General features: G+C 35.0%; 2 protein-coding genes across 8 annotated transcripts in view; both read left to right on the top strand.

The window, feature by feature from the left end:
• Positions 1–16,658, top strand: part of LOC138190033 (transmembrane reductase CYB561D2) — a 148,213-nt gene that overhangs the window by 57,924 nt on the left and 73,631 nt on the right. The gene's annotated exons all lie outside the window — the stretch shown is intronic.
• rdgA (retinal degeneration A) overlaps positions 1–16,658 on the top strand; it is a 59,725-nt gene that overhangs the window by 21,336 nt on the left and 21,731 nt on the right. The gene's annotated exons all lie outside the window — the stretch shown is intronic.

Here is a 16,658-nt window from a genome sequence, read left to right as displayed (position 1 = left end):
TTATACTTACCAATTAGGGAGATTTCTAATTATTATAAAAAAAAATAGTAATCAATGTAACAATGATCAGGAGAAAATCAGAAGAAAAAACACACGTAAAATTGGTTACGATATTAAATGGACGATACAAATTTCTGTTATGAAAATTAGAGCCTATTTTTTAATGGTGTCGATAAAAATACAAATTTTCATAGACGTTCATAGAGACTAGTAAAAAAATTGTTTCAAATATTTGGTTTCTCTTACTGTATCAAAACTAATTCTTACAAAATTTAAGGAACGTCTTTATTCTTTCTGCAAATAATGATTTGTGTTATCTATGTTTCTATTTTAAAAATATCGAAAAGGAAGATGATATCAGAAATATATGATAGAGGAGAAAGTATTTTATTGAAGCGAAATATACGAAGAACAAAAGACGTTGTGAGTGTAAACGAGTGGAGAAATATGGGTTGGTGAACATAGTACACATTTCCGTCAAATTAACGAAACTGCGAATAGTTGGAAAGTTTTCAGAAGCCAGCAGAGAATCGTTTCTGCGGCACACAATAGCAACTGTAACAAAATGCAGTGGTTCGGTCTGATAACGACGCTCTGACGTCGTTTTCACGTACGCATCCATGTTGTTCCCTTTGCGTTGTGTTAATTGAAACACTTTGGTACACGTTCAGAAATCTCTGTCATCGTTAACAATGTTCTGTGCACGGAGAATCTTTGTTGCCTTCTCTGTATGGTGTACGCTTGAACACACACGATCCAATTTGGGCATAATTTGTCAACGTAAATTGTTATGGCTTGACTTTGATTCCTATTTCGACGGTAGATACTGCGTAACTTCTCTAGAAGTTCGAACAATTATTGAACCAATTTTCGGACAAGTAAACTTTTTAATTTTATTTCTTGGAAGCCTAAATTCGACTTTGATCTTCAACGTTTCGGGTTCAACTATTTCTCGCAGAAGTAATAGAACGAAGAAGAAAAAAGAAAGAGGAAGCGAAGAAAAAGCACGCGGTGTATGAGACAAATAAATTGAAGAGATGAGAAAAGAGACGAGAGAAAGGAGAGACAAACGAACAGAAAGTATATCCAATAAAGATGAAAGCGAGAAAGAGAAAAAAGGGTAGGTCTGGAATCGAATGGGAAGCCAGACAAAGAAAGAAACAACGTAATAAGGAAGGGATCAGTTAGGAAGATACAGGGTGGCAGGGAGACATGGAAAAAGCAATGGGCAAGGGAAGAGAAAGAACGAAAAAAGTAGAGAGAAATATGAGAAAAAAAGAAAGAAATGCTTAAACGTAGATGTTCGATGGTGCGCATATTAATTAACTGTACGCAGTTGGTATATTACAAAGATTTTTATAAACATTGTTACGCAGCCACATTCTAAAACTTACTAGCAAAGAGTAAATGTTCTATCGTTATATGATGTATTAGCCTTTTCAAAAATGACTTTATCAGAGTCATTAAAGGAATTTTTTTCCCGAATTAAACAACGTATTAGACTATGGTCGCTAATGAAGCATTTGAAGAACGACGTAGTTACCGTAACAAGCCATAAAATAAATACCATAATCTGTCGATTATTTTGTCGTATTCGTTAATGTTCGTTTGTTAGAAAACGCATTCGTTGCTAGTTCAGGCTAATTTGCGGTTCAGTTAAGAAAAGAACTAAATGCAAGTACGTACATACGTATGTGAGAATCCCTCAGCAAGTAGAATTTGTACTAAAATTAGAATCTCGGAACGTTCCATGACTCTTACGTAGATGAAACGTCAAAGCATAAGCAGCTGAATATCTTCGGTAGGAAAATTGCACGTTTCAAAGAACACAACAAAGACGTTTCGAAACGATATTAAATCGTTTAAATTTCGACATTTCCCTGGAAATTCTACATCACCGTGCGAATAAACTCGACGAATCGACACACCTATAGGAAAACGAATCGATAGAAGTCGACCACCGTGACGAAACAATCGAACACCGAAATGGGAACTTGAAAACTAAATTGCACGAGACGAATCGTATATGGCGAACTTTTTCTATTATAGTGTTTCTCAGCTAAACCTGCGAGGTGTTCGAAGGCCGTTTACACGTTGGTTGATTTAATTTGGATAGTTTTCAAAGCAGTCATAAATTTCGTCTAGCGCAACGAACATCGATGTAGAAGTACGGGCCGCTAAACTTCCATTTGGCTGTCAATGATTTATGTTCTTTTCACGTGGAATATCGTCGCGAAGGATGCACGAGGTTTTAACAGGCTATTCATCGAAATCGAACGGCGTATCGTCGAAACAGGAAATTAACTGACGCTGGGAAACACTTGAGTCCAGGTACATGTTCATCCTCTTCCCGTGTTCTGTGTTTCATAGCTGGTTTTCGTTCGCTCGCTCTGCATCCGAATTAAAAGCGAAACGACGCGGATGTTCACGTCGCTGGAAAATTCTTTGTGCGGTTGCTCGTCGTTGATAACAGACAGACCCGTACAATTATGTTATTTAATTAGGTTAGATGTGTCGGTTATGTACGTAAATGTGTAGACATAAGTCGCATCGTTAAAGTTCATTTTCGCTGATATTATACTCGTTAATATAGCGAACTTGATTTTCATTTTTTCGTTATTCTGTATCCGCAATAACCTACGCAAGCAGTTAATAGAAAAAAGAAAAAGAATATATATATTTCTTTATTTTCAAGTGACATGCTACATATTAAGTGATTAAATCGAAGCGAAACGAAGTCGAGAACACGTGAACGCGTGGTAGGAAACGATCCATTATATCGGTCCGTTTATATTATACATGTATAGTCGCTAGCAATGAATGCTATTGTACAATAATCTCATGCAATTGTTATCGCAAATACGATTTCACACGCTAAATCACGGGATGAATCGATTAAATGTTACTGTAATCGTTTTCTCGTTATTACGTTAAATACTCGTCGGCTCAATAACGAGTAAATAATTACCGTTTATCATCTGTCCGATAACATATTCGCTTATCGTTCTGGAGGAAACGTCTCGTGATTTGTCGTTTCGCATTGTATTCCGAGTTATTCGTTTATCGAACGCGCTATGAAAATGGAATAAAAAAAAAAAAAAAAAAAAAAGAAAAAGAAATAGAAGAAAAGGAAGAAAGAAGAGAAAACAGATAAAATTGAACAGACGAAATAAATGAAATAAAAAAAAAAGAGCGGAAGAAAAAGTGAAACAAAAAAGGGAGGTGACGAAAGTCATCGCTTTTTAACGTGTCAACATGTTCGAACATCCTATTTTGTGGTAATTCGTTCGCAGGTTGGAAACTCGGCCGCGAGAAAAGAAGTGAGAGACATTAAAACAGTTTTTAATTACTTTTTTGACACACTATTTTTAGCGGACCGACTTCTTCTCACTTTGTCTCTACGCAGACGACGGAAAACATTTTATCAGACTTCCTCCCTACGTTTCCTACGTATTTGTTGAATTTTAACGATTGTTTAATTCAGAAGTACAGGAGGCGCAATCTTAGAACCATCCTGTTAATTACTCTCTTGCTGTTCTCTCGTTCTCTTTCTTTTTTTCGTCTTTCATCTTGGCTTCGTTGTATAAATGTTATTATACTCCCCGCGTTTTGTTCTTTGTCTGTGTTAGTTTTTAAGAACACGGTGCATGATTTCCGGGCCACGTGTTATCTTCTTATTACACGCTTCTATTGTTCCATTTAGTCGAGTGACTTTGGAAAGGATAACTAAGGGAGAAATCGTCGGGAAGCAGATATTTTTCCACGATGTTTCGTATCGAAGTTTCGAAGATCCTTGTAATATGTATTTAACGTCGATGAAATTAGTTCTGATTGGAAAATCTGATTTGGAATCGATTGTTTTTCTTTGTGGATTGAAAAAAGAATTTCACCCTGGACAATACAGTGAAATATTTTCTTCTGCCTTTTCTCGTTGGGGAGAATTGTTAGAGTATCTTTGGTATTTCTTCTCTTATCATTCGATATATGATTCTGACTTATTATTATGTAGTTATTATTATTATTATTATAGATAATAATAGCTCGAGATATGTATCTTTGTATCTTTTTCTAGTTATACGTATTTTATTGATTCGTGTTCTTTCACATTTACTTCATAGAGGAACGTTTTATTTTTATAATTTGCGCGCCATGTGAACTATTTATTCTTAATTTAATATCATCGTTCTGTGTAAAATAAAATATTTGCAAAATTTCAGCGTATTCAAAGGGGGCAGAACTTTTTGAGCAAAAGTATATCTGGAATCTGTAAAGAAAAAATAATTTCAATTAAATTGTCAGAAGCATTTGTATTTATTTATAGGCTATAATTATAGGCATAATTCTATTTATACGTGTGACAATTTTTCACGTCATCGGCGATATTCTTAGAATATCAACATCGATATTTCAGCGAAACGATATAAACCAGTCCCTCTGTCCAATGACGAATTCATGTAAGTGTCTGAAGCAAATGTTCAGACCGTAAGTTCCAAGCACGTGTGTAGCATAGAGAAGCATGTAGAACACGAAATGCTATTTAACATGACTGATTTAGGTAGAGTCAAGGAAGTTGGATGGCAGAAAGGTAGGCAGCTGTACGGTGTTTCCTGAGAACAATGATCAATTAGGATTATTCTAGCAGGTAAACGTTACGGAGTTTGCAGTTCCGACATGAAGTTATGACCCAAATTCATTTTACTACTTACAGGGAATCATCTTATTTTCTCAAAGTAACCTCAGTCCATAAAATACAACGTTCTTAAGCTTCGAGATTTGGCTCATCTTATTTTTCTATTATTAAAAATACATTCTAAAAAAAAAGAAGAAAAATATGTAAAGATTGTTGTTGTTACGCATGATTTCCTATTGCAATTTTCTAGCAAATCTTTTCGTGAAATATTCAGACTAAAATTGGGACATGGAATATCGAAGGCCGCAACAGGCTTAAAAATAAAACACGTTACGCGATAAATCACAACATTCCTCTTCTCATCTTTCACTTTCGCCTTAGACAATGATTAGTTACAGCCAATAGTTTCAGTAAACCGATGCTCGTTAAAAGTTGACGACATTCGTTACCCACACGTCCCTTTTTTCCTCTTAATCCTTCGCACGGTGTCGTAAAACGGATCTACCTTCAACATGTAGCAGCGTAGAAGGTACTGCAAGCGAATAATCGTAAAAACGAAGGAGTAAAAGCATAGGAAGAAATGCCCGGCATGTTTCCCAAAGATACGACTGTTTGGTGCGAGAATAAAAACGCGACGTAGCTCGACATGAAAAATAATGTGCGCGGTACTGACGCGCCACGATGGACAGTAGTTGGAAGTGGTCGATAGAAGAGGGTGAAGAAAAAGAATAATACCGTAGAGCTTCGTTTATAGGATTGAACCTCTGGACAGCTATATATTCGAAAGTATATACGAATTATCGTCTGTTGAGCGTTAATGAAAAAAAAAAAAAAAAAGAAAAAAGAAAAAATACATTTAGTATATATCTATAATATTTTATATATAAGGTATAGATTATACGTATAGACGCATACGTATATGATTAATCGCCATAAGTATACATATATCCATCCATCGCGCTCGACTTTTTAACATATAATATTTCATTCCATTCTTTTTTTCCTGTCGTATAGCAATTATGAATTTCTAGAAATATTGCCTTCTACCATATCGATAGAAGAATAATTGTTCTGCCGTTGATCTCAATTTTCTGTACGATATGACCATGGTGTTTTGTTACATTGCTAATGAAATTCCACAATATTTCTTGTAACACACAAATGTTTTCTGTGGTATGTTTTCAAGTATTTTCGTGAGCCACTGCATATTATACGTACGTTGTGTCTTCATTGATTTATCCTTATCCTGTATGCAGTCGGCTATATGAGTATATGATAAAATATGCATTTAGCCGGATGAAACAGAATGATCATGGAACGCGTCAATTTTTCTGCCAGTTAGTCGTCCTCGTTTCAACAACTGTACCAATGATTGGAAATACTTTGGCGAGACACGGAGTTCGACTGCGTACATTTTTTATCGGTGATATCATTTTTAGACAAAGACGTTGGCAATGAGTGAAACATTAATGGGAACGATTCTCGTTAGGAGCAAACGCAAAAGGAGAGAGAGAGAGAGAGAAAGAGAGAGGAGAGGAATTGTCTCACAGTTCCACGTTTATTTCGTGCGTTTCTTTTTGCTTTTACGAGCAACGCTACTCTTAGAGATCGGACCGTGCGTCATTTCATCACGTAGATATATCCTTCCCTAGAATATTTCTTTCCTTTCTCCGTTTTTTCCTTTTTGTCTAAATCTGGAAATTCAACGAGAGAAATGAAATTCTTTTTTTACCCACCGGAGTTCGATATTGCTTTTATGATATTTTGAGAAATTGTAGGTCAAAAGTATAAAAAGGGTGATGCGTATTTATTCGTGTTGCCATCTTTCGACCTAATGTTCTTTTAAATTTGATTGAGATAACGAGGGGAACATGACAGAAAACGTCGTAATTAAGAATTTTTAATTAAGTGCCGCAGTTTCGTCCGAACCGAAAACGAACACAGTTGATGCTTACGACTGGCTTAATTACGTAATTTAATTGCGTTGAATAATAAATGAATTACTTCCTAATGAATCGCATGATTTTGAAGCGTCTAAGCATTACGATCTTATAGCCACTATAATGATTTCTATAATTATAGATAAACATATAACTATATATACAAATTATACAAATATATACAATATATACAAATACAAAGGCTATATACAAATTTAATTAACGAAGCTATAAGTGGTCGTTTTCATATACGCATTTGCATTATTAATTTTCTATATTTATTTATTCTGAGTATAGAAAACACAAGCTACTTTGGAGTATGCGAGTAAAGATTCTTTGTGACGATCATTTAACACGTATTTTTTCTTGTCAAAGGTAATCGACATTATGACCAGTGCTATTGATAGTATAATAAACGATTGATGGGATATAAAGGTTTATAAATTGTGTATCTTCGCAATATGTTTGCGGCGCAACGTTTCCGAGTTCCTTGACTCATCGGTTTCATTGAAACACGTTATATCATTAACGTAATGCGGCTCATTGATTTTACGCCTCTATCGAATCAATTATAGCGTAGATATTAATTGATTTCTGGGAATGTATAGGCAGTGTCTATTTTAGTTCTCGTACGATGGACGAAAATAAACAATCAGCCCTTAAGCAATCGCCATATAGGATTACAAAGACATTATTTTGGTCTTGTTTCATTTTTTAGTGTAACGCTATAACAACGCAGAGTATGTTTTAACAAAGATATAATACCACAATTTTTGCAGTGTTCGTTCGTAATAGTAGGTTATATTATGCAAAATAAAAGCTGGTGGCAAAATAAAAAGGATTTTTCCTGAATTTTTACACTTTTCAATAATTTGGTCGTCATTGGCATTCTGATTAATTTTGAATACATTTACAGATTGTAGATACAATCGTTAATACAATTTCATTTCGTATGTATCTGCCTGATAACCTAGTATTTGTATTATGAAAGAAATAGAAACATGCCATTATGTGTTCTTCTTATCACTATTGTATGGTCTGCTTTTTTATTTGTACACGTTGTATGTACATCCTGTTGCATTGTCGTATTTATTGAGCTGGCAACTAACTAAGTCATTAGGTGATATTGACAAAATTCGCAACCACTTAGTTGCCAACCCAGTAGATTTCATTTAAATTGCACGTGAAGTATATTCTTTTTCTATAAGTAAAGAAAATGTTTGAGCTCCTAATTACTTCGAAGTGAAATACCTTACTCGAGTATGCGGAAAATAGTTAGCTATATATCACAAACCGGTAGTTTCAACGTTAATTTACCTCTCTTATTCCAACAAATACGCAAATAATCTTAAAATTCAACCAACGAAATTTAGGACAAATAATGATTTCCTTCCTTTTATACATCGTTTGGCCGAGCTACTTGAAACGTTGATAATCCTGATGTGGAGCGTGATTTCATATTCCCTGATGAATACATTTATTTAGCCAACGCTTTAAAAAATGAATCTTAACTACAGGACGATGATGTAGCAACGAGGAAAATTAAGCGAGGCTACTACCATTCTATGTGTGTTAATAACGGAAATTGGCAATTTACGAAACCTCTTTGTTCAGGTATAAAAAGAAAATTATCGGGCGAGCCTTGGCCACAGGGTAGCAACGAGGTTGAGAGGGATGTAATTTTCCGCGTGGCATCTACCACGATAAATATTTTTGCAGCTAGTATGCATGGTAGAAAATTGGATATATATGTCGGCGACTGAAAATTTTGCATATCACCTGTACTGGATGGCTGTGATTCGTGAATTTATTAAAAAGATTATATAACGTTTGCTCCCCTCGTTGAAATTAAATTTTTTACGCGCAACTCTAAAGACAGAAGAATTGATTAAAATCATCTTCCATAAGGAAAGATCGTAATTTTTAATAATACGTTTCTTTGTTGTAGATACATGAATTTTATATCTTATTGTTAATCTTCTTGGAATAAGTTTTCAATATTTAACGCAGCAATTATTGTCACGCTTTTGCACGAAACCAGTAGGGGTGGTCTTGAAAATTCATAGCAAAATTTTCTAAACTGCTACGGATATTATATGTCAACCATTCCCTCTAGCGTATCCCATTTATAATATTCCTTAAGAAAAGATTCAGTTACATCATTTTTCCATTGAGCTTCCTTGATTGAAAAATCTGGAATAAGGAAACACTACCGTAGTAAATTAAACGAGATTTGCGGTAGTAACGTTTCCATAATAGCCTTAAAGTACAGATTGTTGCACATAATTTTCACTAATCGTATTTGGTTGGTTTAGTTTGTCAGGATTAAGTTTCCTAATGGAAAGAGGATCCTGTCCTTTATCTTTCTTAAGAAAAAGAAACAGTACGAAAATAAACGCGTTACGTAACGAAATTTATAGAACGAAACTGTATGCAAGGAAATTATTGGAAAAAAGAAAAATATGCCAAGGTGGCGCGTGACCAGAACACCGTTTAAATTCGAGTTTGCATACAATATGAGTATCGTATCGCCGTAATTTTCGATGCAGCCTGACGAAGTGAAACGCGTATAGATTTTTGACCGGTGCAAAAAAGCTCGTTCACGCCAACAACACCGTTTTCGGTGTAAAATTGCCTGTAATCGACGAAGACCGCTTTTGGTAACACCCAAACCGAAACATTTCAGTTTCCAACTATGTAGCAGTTTCGAATTTGTTCCTATGTGAAATCCTATGTGAATGGCGTAACCAGGTTTTGTGAAATTTGAAACCGGCGACAAGCGTCTGTGTACAAGGTGTTCCATACAAAATGAGTATCTCTAAACTTTAACCGTAGATTTTATACGTCTAGATTTGACGAGATAGCATCATGCGTAAAAAAAGTCAAACTAGAACTGTTTTCATTTTGAAAGTAACAGTGTCAATCTTTTTGATTGACAATGGAGGTTTCGAACCAGGTTATACGTATATTAGCGTAGGCAAAACTGATGGAAGTTATATGGTTTCATAGTACATAGAAAGTACGATGGTTTATAAAAATTCATATTTTTATAAACGAAATTACACGTAGATAAACGAACTATACGTGATTTGTTTTATGATCTGCATATTATATGGGGTACGTACTTTGGATATTTTCGATATTTTTGCGCATTGAAATTTTTCATAAATGTCATCAACGTCCTTAGTCTAGTCATATCGTAGAACAATCTTTAATTATTTCTACAGGCTACGAGTCACATAATTATATAGAATAATTAATTATAGGAATATTTTTAAACAATTATCTCTATTTTTTTAATTCTTTTCTTCTATAGTTTCATACTACAATTTGTTACAAGAAATATCGGGAAAAGGTTGGTTTAAAAATTCCTAAACAATTTTTACAATTTCTGCTACACAAAATGGATTTTGTTCTTGATAGTTCTAAAGCATTTTCGTAATAACACCGGGAGTATCGTAATTCAGAATCTCTGGATATTGTGATAAATATAACAGTAGTATAGCGATCCGAAATTGGAAGAACGCGTTTGCGTCTCGCGGGGGATGATTTTTCTGATTTGTGTCGACACGACCTTTTGTTCCGCGTATTTTCCAGCATTTTACGTTCATGAAATATGTAACTTTCTGACTTTGCCCATTATTCTTATTTCCCTGCTGTTTATATGTTCATGTTTGCTTCTTAGCTTCATCAAGTAGCTACCGTCCATGCTTCTACAATACAAATTTTATTGCCTCTCGTCGTTTCTTTCATTTATTCCACTCGAATCGAATACTCGCTGAATATAACATCCGGCGGAATTGTATCATCCACTTCGTCATTATTTACATAACGGCCACTCTGATAAGATTAAGGCACCAGTTTTTCAACGATGACTTATACCTTTCGATGATTTATCTCGCATCATTTCCATTGATGCACCCGTATGAATGAAACGAGAAGTTAATTGAAAGATTTAATCAAAACGGATGATATTCGATTTTCGTTTTTGCAATTACTAAAATCGTACAAGTGTTTCTGTTAACTTTCATTGACTTTGTAACTATAACTTTAACCGACTGATCGTATGTACACGTTAAGAGTTAAGTTTCTGATAAAAGTGGAGACCTGGTACATGGAACGCGCAATAACACGAATCACAATACTCGTCGTTCCAAACCGAAGAATTTTTTCTCCTTTTTGCACTTTCCTGTATCTGTAAAAGTAACGAAAATGTTAAAACGGACAAAATAAACAAAACACCCTGTATATCACATTCCATGTTTTCATTAAAATATGGCATTCGATACGTTCACGTTGTAACATATTCACGTTTAACACGCCTTCATACTCGTTCTCTACGTTATATACACCGATAAATAATATTTTCGTAAAATTTCTATCTATAGCATTTTAAAATTTTGTATGCGTGCGCCGTATGAATTATAATGAAATTTTTTCGTAATTTCCGGATTTTTACAAGTCGCAGTTACAGATACGTATATATGTACATGTATAGATCAGCACATAGCTCGTAAGATTTTAAGGGGGGACTAAGGTTAATTCGTACAAAAATAAGGCATGTTTTTGTGAATTATTTGTGACGACACAGTTAAAATCTCTTTATTAAAACCAATAGTACATTAAAGTATGACATTCGAAGAATATTGTATAAAATTTTCACGGAGAAATATTAAAAAATACGGCAATGGCAGCAATTATTCGGACGTGTCTCGGAAAAAAGGTAGAATTGCGGTGCCCCTGATAACTTGGTGCTGGATCATCTAAAATCAAAAAATCAAAGTTCATTTGTTAGGTAACAGTTTTCCCCAGGTAACGCTGGCAGGATTTTTCGAAATTTCAATTTTTCACTTTTTTGGAACACTTTGAAGGGAAAATTAGCCGCAAATTTTCGCAAAATCGGCTTCGAATGTCATACTTTAATGTACTATTGGTTTTAATAAAGAGATTTTAACTGTGTCGTCACAAATAATTCACAAAAACATGCCTTATTTTTGTACGAATTAACCTTAGTCCCCCCCTTAAACGAATTTCATGATACCGCGTGTCCGTCATATTTAACAAGAATCCAAAATCAATTTCCATCGCATGCATGCGAGCGTGGTAACGTCTGGTTAACAGGACCAAATGGAAGCTTTCCTCCTAACTAAGTAAACAAGCATTATTTGCATTAAATTATACTTAACGTGCTTCAAAGTATGTTTAAACTTGTCGCGAGGCATGATATTTATCGTTGCCGAGATTCCAACGATCGATACACATTACGCGCGAGCATACTTCCGCCGTAGCGACGAGCGACTTCCTGCTTCTTCCGTTGAAAATTAATCTTGAATTTTTCAAACGATTTCAATCGTCGTTCTTTTATCGATCAGGTAAATATTTCTATTCGCTTTACTTCCTTCAGGATCGTACCACATTACATCATGTGACACAAATATGTCTTAATTTCTCAATTTAATCACCCACTGTATTTATTTGTTTACTTAATATCGCTACACACCTTTCGTTTATTTATTCGTGAATCGTTTTGTTCCTGTTTTTTACGATTGGAGTTATACGACAAAAATAAACTTTGATTTCTTATTTTTCGTGTACCTGGACATTTTTCTCCCCTTTGAAATGACCAATCAAATCGATGAAATATTTTTAGGATAAAGAACAATTAGTGTAGAAGAAAGATAAATACAACATGTTTTTCATAAGATATATTGTAAAACATATTGTGTAATTATCACCTATCAATATCTAAAATAATAAATTTATCGGATTATTTGGAAGGTTGGTAGTAAAATTTACAAAAAGATCGAAGAATTAGTGTAACGTGCATCGAGATTTATAGAATGAGAAATGTCATCAAGCTTAATCAGATTATCATATCATTAAATAAGATATATGCATCTTTCTTTTTCGACGACTTTGTGTTATTTATCGGACGACTGATCGCTGTCTTGATAAACAGGCCTTAACGTTTTATAAATCGCATTATGCATTCTGAAATGTCGGTTTGCGTACATAACTTGATCGTCATATGTAGAAGAGTGTCGTTTACTTCAATTGAGAAAGAGGTTGAAGAGCTTCATACGCAAGGGAGCCATGGCTCTGCTTCATTGTTTGGACATTTCCAGGAATATTTTTCCGAGGAAAATTCGCTTCAGTAGTAAAAAAATTGAGGATTTTCGCTTCACTGTGCAGGATGGAAATGTAAACTTGGAAAGCATATTACATATGTAGAAGTTAATCAAATGGAGATCCGAAAAAATAGATCGGCTACGTTGATGCAGTAAACTATTTTGCGAATTTAACCGTGGCAAGAAAAAAAAGCTTGTATGCATTCCCCGTGCATTATTTAAAACGTTTCAAATAACGTTTTAGAATAAAACGGGCGGAAAGTTTTTCCCGTGAAATATTTAATTTATACAGTTTGGTTTAGAGCAGTCGCAATTGGTTGAAACAGGATTTAATTTTTATTTTAACCGGCACCCCGGGAACGCGTTGTTTCGAATATGGAAGCAGAACATTTTTTTCGAAATTTAAAAAAAACAGGAAATATCCGATGAAACGTGTTCGTCATATAGATATCATGATAATCAAATTTGTTCCATTTCGTCATATCCGTTTGGTCAGAAAAATTATTCCCATCGTCAAAGGAACGTTGTTCCTTTTTTGAGGAACTTTTTCGAGATTGTTCCTTTTCGGTGTATCGCGAATAATTTTTTAAGAACGCTGGAACGAAAAAAGGTTATTCTAGTCATCGAAATACTATGATATATTGTATTTGTCTAATTAATATCATAATAGTATAAATCTTTTTATGGAAATATAAAACAGCACGTTAATCATGACAAATAAACGTGTATCAATCGAAAATTTGCAACATTTTAGGCCTTTGTAGGAAAAATTCACGAGAAGTATTAATCGTATGAACATAGATTTTAAAGAGTTTTTTTTTTTTTGATAGAACAAGATTGAACGTGTTAAGAGGAATTTTCAAAAATCAGTTCTAAAAATTCGTTGCCGGGAAAGGGAGAAAATTTCTCGTAAAAGGGATCGTAATGGTTTCAGTGAGTAACAGGAGGTAGACGTATAATTCAACAGCATTGAATCTCATAAACTCAGAAATCTCTCATAAATCTCATATTACTTTTATTGCACAAGCCAATGCTATTACCAGAAATATTATTTGCTCCAACAGTATGTGTTCTTAATGCAAAGTTTCAGAGTATTATTAGTAAGTAATCTGAGAATTTATAATTTTGTAGTTATCTCATACTTCAGCATTTCGTTAAATCGTTTCTCAATCTCCAGAAGCTCACTAACTGTGCTATCGTTTGTGGCATGCACAAAGCGAATAGTAATTCTCTTGTATGGCTACCAATATCCTGGAATTTTACAGCTATTGCTCAACCGTGAGACTGTTCGCTCGCTGCCGTTCTCTGCCTTCAATATCAATGATCCACAAATTCCAATTTCGAATCGCATAAAATTCTTTCGTGTCCATTAAACGTCGAATGTGCATGAATCAAAAGAAAGGGGAAAAAGAAATGAAAAAGGGATAAAAAAAAGTCGAGTGTGAAGCCAATACGGACCAACACGACCACGTCGATAATATTCTCGATTTACAGTGTGGGTACTCAACCTTTTCGCGAATGCATATCATCAGACTCAAAATTGAAAAATTGCAGTATGTAGCGCGAAGAGTAATATATCTTATAATGTACCTACATTGCACGAAGCTAAGACTATATGCTTATTATAGTAAGCGTTATTCGACTAGTTTTAACATCTCAAAATTCAACGTCGAACCTGGTACAGAATGATCAAACTTGTACGTTGCAAGATACTGTTAGATTTCAATATGATAATTAAATTCGAAGAATGAAAAACTACCGGGTATTTTAAGTTCAATAATAATAATAAATAATAAGAGTAATAAACACGAATTATGATAATTTTAACTGAGAATATTAAGCTTATTCGATAAACTTCTTACCCATTGATGAGAAGGAGCTATATATCCGTAGAAAACTACGGTCATTTAATATATGGATATCGATTGTTTGATTTTGTAAGGAAAATATACGGATGTTTATCTATGGTACACAGAATTTCCACTCCAAAATTCTGATATGTTGATCTATGTACATTCCTTTCCGTATCTCTTAGCTTTCACGCTATTTGGTCTGATGAATTATTCCAATATCTAGTTATCTCTGAGGTGAATATTTTCCCAGCAATAGATATGTTCTTTATACACAAAAGAAAACAGTTATCTGTTATCCTTTACCTGCTGTTACTATTTGTATTTATCAAACGTTTGGCAAATATGTTATTTGAAAACAATTTACTTCTTAAGTAAGACTTTCGAATTACGTTTCAAGCAATTTTATTTCCAACTCACGTCTTATTTTCCTCGGAGTAATTATTTGATCTTTTTACTTGTCGTTTTATTTGGAGTATCTAATTATTTGACCTATTTTTCTTTTCTCTCTGTTTTTTTTTTTTATTTTATTTGGAGCAATCGTTTGAACTTTTGAGTCAATATTTTCATGTCAAATATAATGTGCTAGATTCTTCCTTTCAACTCTCGCGTTCAATAATCCCACTTTGGTTGAGAACCTCTGATTTATAGCATTCCCGATCGACACGGAAAATCGAGTATGAGATCTCGTTTAAGTGCGATTTCCGCGTCGATCGCAGCCAGCAATTTCCACGCGATAAATAAATCTTACGGATCGTCAGCGACGTGCCCGTTTTCCAAGTGGAATCCGAGCATCAGCCGCGTGTACCGGTAACGAAGATTGATTCCGCCGGTGGCCCCAGACTTTGATGAATCGGCGTTCGTTCATCCGCCGAGTTTTCCATTTAAGTTTCACATTGATCCCTTTAGCCTACCCCTTTCGCCTGTTTTTGCGCTTCGTGAAGACGTTCGGATTGATAATGCGCGACCTTTTACGCTATTAAAATGATCGATCGTCGCGACGTTTTCGTCCATTCTGCTGAACGGCTTAATTTACAGGCTGCTAATTCACATTTTAGGGCACGTGTTCTGACCGCTTGTGTTCGAGCTCGTTTCAGAAGTCACGATCGAGGGTTGAGAAGGGAATGGGAACAGAAATACTAAATTAAATAAAGTAAAATTTGTCAGAGGTTCTCGATCAATTGTAACGAGCAAGCTTTCCAACATTTATGGCTAGCAATGTGCATATCAGATAGATATTTTTACAATTATTATTAAAATTATTTCTCGAATAAAAATGTTCGACGGAGGTATGATACGTTCCACTGGATTTACATTTTGCGCTTTTAAAAAGAAATGAATAAAGAAGAGTGGCTGAGAGAGCAAAGGGACGAGAGAGACCCAACGATAGAGTGAGATTTGTCCGCAAATGGTCTCGATCGATCAATCCAATTTGGCCGAAGAATAGTTTGAAGGTGTCTGTGCCATCGAATTCGAGTGGTCTGGCTCTAAGATCTCTTTCTCGATAAAATTACGTCTCTGACGAAGCAATTAACCGGTACCATATAAAAAAGGACGGAGAAGAAGAAGAAGAAGAAGAAGAAAATATCGTATCCTCGGATCGTGTAGAAAAAAGCGCATAGACTCGTCTCATCTTTTCCTTTCTTCCTCTCTCTTCCTTTCTGTACAAATTGCCCGACTCACAGAGAAGATCGTGGCACGTTTCGGGTGACTCATGTAGGTCAATATAAACCGTGACGGCTGAGCAATATCGGAAGGAAAAAAGTTTTTCTTTGAGAGGAACTGAAACGACGGAGAAGAGGTTCGACGAGGGTCTGTCGACCAGCCTTGACCCTCTACAACCTCTGCCGACGCTCCTCTACTCGACCGCGTTTCTTTCGTCGAGAATCGTCACAATTTTAAAGCGCTGTTCGTACATAGTTTATTCAAGCCTATCGGCGAACGATAGAGCTTGATGGTTTTTGTTTGACCTCAATGATCATCGTTTTGTCCCTTTGATCATCGTGTAGACAATGGAAAGCGATGAACCTTCTAAATCGTTTGAAAGGTGGCGAACAGGATGACGTGATTTATACGTGCGCCATGAATTCCGTGAATCCGCCGTCATCTT

The sequence above is a fragment of the Bombus flavifrons genome, chromosome 2 (genome assembly GCF_040668555.2).
Source record: "Bombus flavifrons isolate JBK064 chromosome 2, iyBomFlav1_principal, whole genome shotgun sequence".
In the NCBI taxonomy this organism is placed as follows: Eukaryota; Metazoa; Arthropoda; class Insecta; order Hymenoptera; family Apidae; genus Bombus; species Bombus flavifrons.
This window is presented reverse-complemented; position numbering and strand designations above follow the sequence as displayed.